Below are 7,989 nucleotides of genomic sequence, written 5' to 3'. Positions count from 1 at the left end.
CTTAAAGCGTGGCCTGAAATGAACTAAACTGAACATACCTCACCTGCTTCAAATACTTTGTGATTAATGTTTATTATATATTCTGTGTCTATTTTACTTACCTTTTGCTGTTTGCACGATTTGTTATTTTTTTGTGCGCATTCAGAGTTAGATATTTTCTTTTGATGGATTTCATGGTGTTTCTTTGTTTCGTGGCTGTCTGTGGGAAGAAAAATCTCAGAGTTCTATACTGCACATTTGTGTTGATAATCAATGTACCTTGAATCTTCGAACCTTTGAATGACATTTGCTGCCAATTTCACATTCCTTCAATCTGACTAAGGAGGTATAGTATATAGTTCATGAAATTGTGGCATGTAAAATAAAGATAAAAACTCAATATGCAAAAGATATGTTCTGCTAATGGCAGAAATACTGATGTAACAAAATTAAGGCTCATTGATAACAGGAAATTTTGGAAAATTGTAAATATTGTAAATCTATGCAATTATATAGCAGTTTGCTGACATTTAAGGAATTCAGCTAGAGAATTTAAGCCTGAAGTGTCATGCTGCCAGTATGATTTTTATGTATATTCTCACATTGTGAAACAAAGGAAAATATTAATGATAGAAGTGTTGTGCTTGCAGCATCTTTAGTTTTATACTCAGCCATTGACCTTGGAATGAAGTCTGCATGTGGAATCTGAGCCAGTACTACAGCATTCTTTGGAGAGTGTTGTATTACCAGGTATGCTAAACCAAGTCCTGCTTTGCTTACTGGAAATTTCCAGTAACTTGCTGACACGCTTGGTTGCGATGACCTTTCGGTGTCCAACAAATGATTCCAAGTGTCCGTCTTAAACATTTTTCTTGTGATCATAAGACGCTGGCGGACATTGGTAATTCAAAATACTGCAAGTCCAGTTTGTTGATTTATGACAAGGCCGATGGCAAGGGAGCTGTATGGTCTCAGTTGTTGTGCAGACCAGGACCTTATGCCATGATGTTGCCTGTTACACCCAGGGGAGGAGGTGTGGAAGAGAACAGAGGTGTGCTGGAACCCATGTTTGGTTGAGGGCCGGCATGTAAAAGGCTGCTCTCTAGTGTTCACCCCCTGGAAGACAGGCTGGATTGCCTTCGTGTGCTGCTGACCCAGCAGGAGATGAGGAAATGTGTGCTTGTTCTTGCAGAAATGTGGCCCAAGTACAAAATCCCAGATAAAATCAATCTACAGGCCATGCTACTCCGGAACTTGTGGTAATGTTATTTTGTGACTATATGTGCTATCGTAATTATAAATGCTGTGTGCTCTGTGTGACTATGTACTGTATATTGCACCTTGGTATAGGAACACTTTCGTTTAGTTGTATACATGTGTGTGGTTGAAAGGCAATTAAACTTAAACTTGAACTTAGTGGCTTTGTCCCAGTGATTTAGTCAACAGTCATGCTTGAATGATTCAGTGTGTGAGGAAGATTTACTATTGCTTGTAATATGGCTGTCATACACTCAGTGGCCACTTTATTAGGTACACTTCCACAGCCACTCATTAATGCAAATATCTAATCAGCTAATCATGTGACAGCAACTCAATCCATAAAAGCATACAGACATGGTCAAAAGGTTCAGTTGCTGTTCAAACCAAACATCAGAATTGGGAACAGATGTGATCTAAGTGACTTTGACTGTGAAATGATTGTTGATGTTAGACAGGGTGGATAAGTATCTAAAAAACTGCTGCTTTCCAGGGATTTTCAAGCACTGCAGTCTCTAGAACTTAAAAGAGAATTTTGTGAAAAACGAAAAAAGCATCCAGTGAGTGTCAGTTCTCTGGCAAAAGAAAAAAAAAATCCTGTTAATAAGATTGGTCAGAGGAAAATGGCCAGAATGGTGCAAGCTAACAGGAAGTAATACAAGTTACATCACTGGTGTGCAGAAGGGTGTGGACAGAGTAAGAAAATGAACCAAGAAGTGGCAGATGAAATACAGTGGAGGAAAGTGTATGGTCATGCAATCTGGAAGAAAAACATAGAAAAGAGCGTAGAAAACATATAGCACAATACAGGCTCTTCGGCCCACAAAGAAGAAATAAAGGGCTGGGCGATTTTCTAAATGGGGAGTGAATTCAGAAATTGGAAGTGCAAAGGGATTTGTGAGTCCTAGTGCAGGATTCCCTTAAGGGGTAACTTGCATATTGAGCCAGTAGTAAGGAAGGAAAATGCAATGATAGCATTTTCTTCAAGAGCATTTGATTATAAAAGCAAGGATATAATTCTGAGGTTTTATAAAGCAGTAGTTAGACCACATTTAGAGTATTAAGGACAGTTTTAAACTTGTCTACAAAGCCATCGATTACATAACATAATGTGAAAAGTAGCAGATCCAACACCAATCCATGTGGAACACCACTAGTCACTGATAGCCAATCAGAAAATGCATTTCCCACTCTTTTGTCTCTGCCAATCATATCTAAGAAAGGATTGAGGAGATTTGTAAGAATGATCAAGGGAATGAAAGGGTTAATGTATGAGGAGTGTTTAATGGCTCTGGGTTTGTACTCACTAGAATTTAGAAGAATGAGGAAAGATCTCATTGAAACCTACCGAATATTGGAACACAAACAAGAAAAAAATCTGCTGATGCTGGAAATCCAAGTAACATGCCCAAAATTCTGGAGGAACTCAGAAGGCCAGGCAGCATCTATGGAAAAAAAAAGTACAGTCAATGTTTCGGGCCTCGACCGTACTTTTTTCCATAGATGTTGCCTGACCTACTGAGTTCATCCAGCATTTTTTGAATATTGAAACAGCTACTCACGTACGCTAGAGTGGATGTGCAAAGGAATTTCCAGTAGTGGACAGAGGACACAACCTCAGAATAGAAGGCTGTCCCTTTAGAACAGAGGTGAGGGAGAATTCCTTTAGTTAGATCATAATGGTCATAATGTAGAATGGGATTGAGAGTGAATGTCAATCAGACATGATGGAATGGTGGAGCAGATTCCGCAAGACCATAAGACCATAAGATATAGGAACAGAAGTAGGCCATTTGGCCCATTGAGTCTGTCTGCCATTCAATCATGGGCTGATCCAATTCTTCCAGTCATCTCCACTCCCCTGCTTTCACCCCATACCCTTTGATGCCCTGGCTGATCAAGAACCTATCTATCTCTGAGCTAATTGGCATAATTCTACTCCTATGTCTTCTGGTCTCAAGGACAGAAAACTGAAATGGGAGTATAAGATTGTATGGGTGAATTCAATATCTTATCAAGTAGAGAAAAGAAATAAATAGATTAAAATGTAATGAATTAACTAAGAAAATGAAACTGAGTAATTGAAAATGTAATACATAACAGTTAGCCTCTAATAATTACTGCTTGTAAAAATGGAACACCACTGTTTGTATTGTTCCGATCCGGGCCTAAAATTTCACTGGCATTTCAGGAATATAAATCTCAGTTTTAAAATGGTACCAGGCTATCAAGATCTGTCTCTAACCTTCTGCAGAGAGTTAGTTATCAGTTCACCTGCAAAGTCAGCAATTTCATGCAACTAGGAAAGTGAAGGATGTTCTGTCGACTTTGCAGAACAGTGTAGATATTCCTGATGTTCACAACTAGCAAGGCCTTTTGTTTTAAAAAAAGGTTTAAGGTAAGGGACTTGTGCCAGTAAACTTATAGCTCCGTATGCTGCTGTTTCCAAGTTACTAATGGGTTCTATTTGTACAAATACACAGAAAATGATTTTAAGTTAGAAAATACACAATATTGCACAATATGGTAATCATATTGTATCTCCATGGTACTCTAATGAATGGTTTTAATGAGGGCCAATAAACATGAATATTTATTTATTGCCTTCCCCTGCCTTCCTATAATGGTACAGAATCAGGATGTACCACACTTAATGGCTGGCTTCGATGGGCTTGAAGTAACAGCATATAATATACTTAATACTTTATCGTCGCCAAACAATTGATACTAGAACGTACAATCATCACAGCGATAGTTGATTCTGCGCTTCCCGCTCCCTGGAGTACAAATCGATAGTAAATATTAAAATTTCAATTATAAATCTTAAATAGAAAATAGAAAATGGAAAATAAGGTAGTGCAAAAAAAACCGAGAGGCAGGTCCGGATATTTGAAGGGTACAACCAAGATCCGGGTCATAGGGTTTCATAGATATTGCGGCACAAGTATCAATAGAAGCAACTATCTGCTAACTTTCAAAACATCCCTTTTAAGGTAGCGACTCGTGCTCTCAGAAGACAATGGTTTCTGATTACAGTACAGAGGCTGCATGTAAGCAGGTTTGATCTTCAAGATTGGCTCTCATTTGAATTTAATGATATTTATGGGAGCTTGTTCATATACATGGTATGTCCATCAGTCAGGTGTCCGTAAACTGGGAAGGACCTGTATAGTGAGTCAGATACCGCAATGCATTAAAAAGAGAGATTTGGAAGCAGATGTGAAATTATAATATTCAGTTAATATGTCACCACCTCAGTATGGTTGGAAGTCAGATAATTCGATGGATATCATTAAATCCCAACAGTTATCCACGACGTCTGATATCTGGAACCATTACGCATGTCTACATGAAATGCAGTCGTAGGAAAGCAGCATCCATCGTCAAGGGTCCTCACTACCCAGGCCATGCTCTTTTCTTACTGCTGCAAGAAAGAGCCTCAGGACACGCACCATCAGTTAAGGCTGATTTATACTTGTGCATCAACTTGACGCCGTAACCTACGCGCGCTGTGAGCATTTATACGTATGCGTTGGTGTGTCTGCCTCGCTCTGCAACTTGGGCACGTTGCGCATGTGCACACACCTGCCCGCGCAAGGCTTCATAGTCATGGTAGTCTTTCTCGGGGTAAACAAGTTTAAAGCGAGCATCTTTTTTCGTAAAAACGAAATGTGCCCTCCATAATTTCGGAGGTCTGTAAAGCTTTATGGAAGACATTGCAGCCAGAGTTGCTCCAATGCCCTTCAGTCGACCAATGGGAAGCTATTGCAGCGTAGGAGGAAAAGCGATGCTATCAGATGGACCAATCACAGTTGTTGCGGTCTGCGTTGCTGCGATGCATAGTTACATTTTGGGAGAGGTGCACGTCAGGCTACGGCGTAGGGATCCATGTAGGCTCTGCGTAGGGTTCGCGGTGACGCCATACCTACGGCATCGAGTTGACACACAAATATAAATCAGCCTTTACTACTCCACAATGGAAATAGGCTGCAAATTCTTGGTTAATGTTCTATATACATGCGAACACCAGGGAAATACCACCTAATAGCATCCCCACTTAACAGCATAGTCTCTTGAATGCTGTCTCCGAAGTCTGGTTCCAGAATAGAGCTAAATTTCAAAGGAAGAACACAAATTTCGACTGTTATTATGTTATGTCCTTAGCATTGTCATAGTATTGAGATAGTATATATGAGTACTTTAATTTAAACTAGTTGCAGAATTATACTGAATCCAGTTTTTTAAATGCGCTAGATTTTACAACATCTTCAAAATAATCATTTTGTTACAAAATGTTTTATCAGAATATATCAACCTTCGTGAAACATCCAGAAGTCACAAAAGGCACTATGTAAATGTACATTCTTTCTTGAGTAAATCAAACCTTTTTTTTCAACTCCGTACAACCTCCTTAGGCTTCAATGGAAGCTCATCATTCATCTGTGATTTACAATAGTGCTCTGGCACAGTATCTTGGACTATTATATTTTGGCATCACATCATTAACTTGATAAATTGGCTATCATAAAAAGAAACTGAAAAACTAAGCTTTTCTGCTAAAACTTGCTTGCTGTTTTTGGCAGATCTGGTGTAACTCAACCGAGTCTTAAAATGTATAATCAGTACCACTTAGTTTATCATCTGAGATGTATCAGTAAAATAACTACTTCAATCCAATACCAGAGAAACATAAATATTCACTAAAATCACTGCCTTGTATTTGCAAACCAGAGTTTAATTTCTTTATACCGTGAACTTGTTGGACTGATTCTGGTACATTTCAAAAATGTTAATTTATATACCAGAATCTGGACCAGATAGGTTTTCCCATCAGTTTTTTGATTGTTGGTATTCAATACATTTTCAGCCGCTTTGCATGAGTTCCCCTTTTCGGAGTATTTTAAGTTGCCAATTCCTGAAGAATATAATTAGTTAGCAATGTGACAGTTAAATGCAAACTTAATCCACAACTCAGCTTCCGTCTCATTGATAACATTCAATAAAGTCATATTCTTGATTTATGATAAGTGTATGGTAGAATATTGGCAGCTTGTCAGTGTATTGTTCCATGTTTATGAACTACCTCCATGAAATAACTCTATGGCCAGAATTTATCTGCAATTCCAAAATAACAAATTCAATTATGAGTAGCCTTGAGAATCATGACAAATCTTTCCTTGTGTTTTTGGTCTCGGGTAAATCCCACATACTTCAGATAAGAAAATGATTGAAACAAAATATTGATGCACATATAGAACTTTCTCACAGTTTGTGATTCTCAAAACATATATAAAATAATACTAAAAAATTGGGGGCATAAAATTTAGATCTGTGGCACCCTATGTTGGCCGCTGTATGTGCACTGCTTTGGTTAGGTCTTGTTGAGACTTATTATGGAGGATTGTCTGCCAGAAGAATGCACAACAGACAGATCATTTTACCGAACAGCATGTTGATGCCAAGACTGTGGTTCTGGGGCCAGTGCTTCTTTTAAAGTCCTCTCTTAAACATACAGAATTATTTAAAAGCAAAAGGAAACCCACTCCACCTCAATCTTACCAGTATGATTTAAAGGGATTAACCATTTTATACAGATTAATTTCTGTTTGACATATTCTGCTTAATGCTGCTCTGAGAAGTTGTTTTCTATTGCAGATGTGCATAGGGATTTGAACAATATGTTCCAAAGGACTTTTTGATGCCTTCATTCACTTTGCAAAACAGCACGAATGGGGTAGTGAATACAGGGCAATTAGAGGAGATTGTGCTGTGTGAAAGAAATTACCTTCTCTCTGAACACCAGGAAACAAACATTGTTTGACTTGGCTGCTTGTTACAGAAAAAGATTGTCACTGAAAATGGCCAACAGATACAGCCATAACTCTAAGCACAGAGCATGATATTACAAGCAAAGCCGTGGCTATGAAGAGCATGGAGATGAATTGCCTTTCTATTTGGTTCTTTCCAGGCTTGAAGCTTAGATTCCAGCTTGGAATTTCCTGCAAGCTATGAGCACCCCACCCACTTAGCTCACATATACTTGTTCCCTGTGCTGGCTTTCCAGCTGAGCTATAAATAGTTCTTCAGGTTGAGACATAAGAGGCATGTTCTGGAACACTTTGATGTTTGATTACGCCATTGCTCCCAAGTGGAATGGGCTGCCAACATTCTGACATTTGCATACAAGTATTCACAAAACTCCAAAAATATGTAAAGTATTATTCTGTTAAAGAATTATTGACAAAATACGATCTTGAAACATTTAAAAATATGAGACGGCATTTAAAAGCAACTAAGCAAGCCAAATTAATTTAAAATGTTGTGTATCTCCTGGAACTTATCTTGTATCTATTTCCTTCCATTGAAATGAACGGAGTTACTGATTCTGCCTCAGATCCAACTATGTTGGTTCAGTGGGTTATTTTCCCAGTGTGACTGGGAAATGACAGGGAGTTTGTCCACTGCACTTCAAGGTGATTCAGCACCAAAGCATGGTGGTGAATTATTGAGTGATCGTCAGGTGGGAAACTAGGACTTCTTCACTGATAGACACTTGTGGATGAGTTCCAAGCATTCTGATAGTTATGGAGGCAAATGTCGATCATTACTGCTGACAGTATGCACATGTACAAGAGAGAATGTTGTCAATGCAAAGAGTGATTCTGACATTTCATTCCTTCATGCCAAAGAGAAGAATCTTGACACAAGATTTCCATGTAGTTAAGCCAGTTATTAGGTTTATGCAAATTACTG

The 7,989-nt window shown here is 38.5% G+C and overlaps 1 long non-coding RNA gene across 1 annotated transcript in view; it reads left to right on the top strand.

Moving 5' to 3' along the window:
- Positions 1–921: 921 nt before the first annotated feature.
- LOC140200810 (uncharacterized) overlaps positions 922–7,989 on the top strand; it is a 28,584-nt gene continuing 21,516 nt past the window's right edge. Inside the window, exon 1 of the long non-coding RNA XR_011886737.1 lies at positions 922–1,238. This is a non-coding gene — a long non-coding RNA (uncharacterized lncRNA). The remainder of the gene's footprint in view (positions 1,239–7,989) is intronic.

The sequence above is a fragment of the Mobula birostris genome, chromosome 7 (assembly GCF_030028105.1).
Source record: "Mobula birostris isolate sMobBir1 chromosome 7, sMobBir1.hap1, whole genome shotgun sequence".
NCBI classification, from domain to species: Eukaryota; Metazoa; Chordata; class Chondrichthyes; order Myliobatiformes; family Myliobatidae; genus Mobula; species Mobula birostris.
This window is presented reverse-complemented; position numbering and strand designations above follow the sequence as displayed.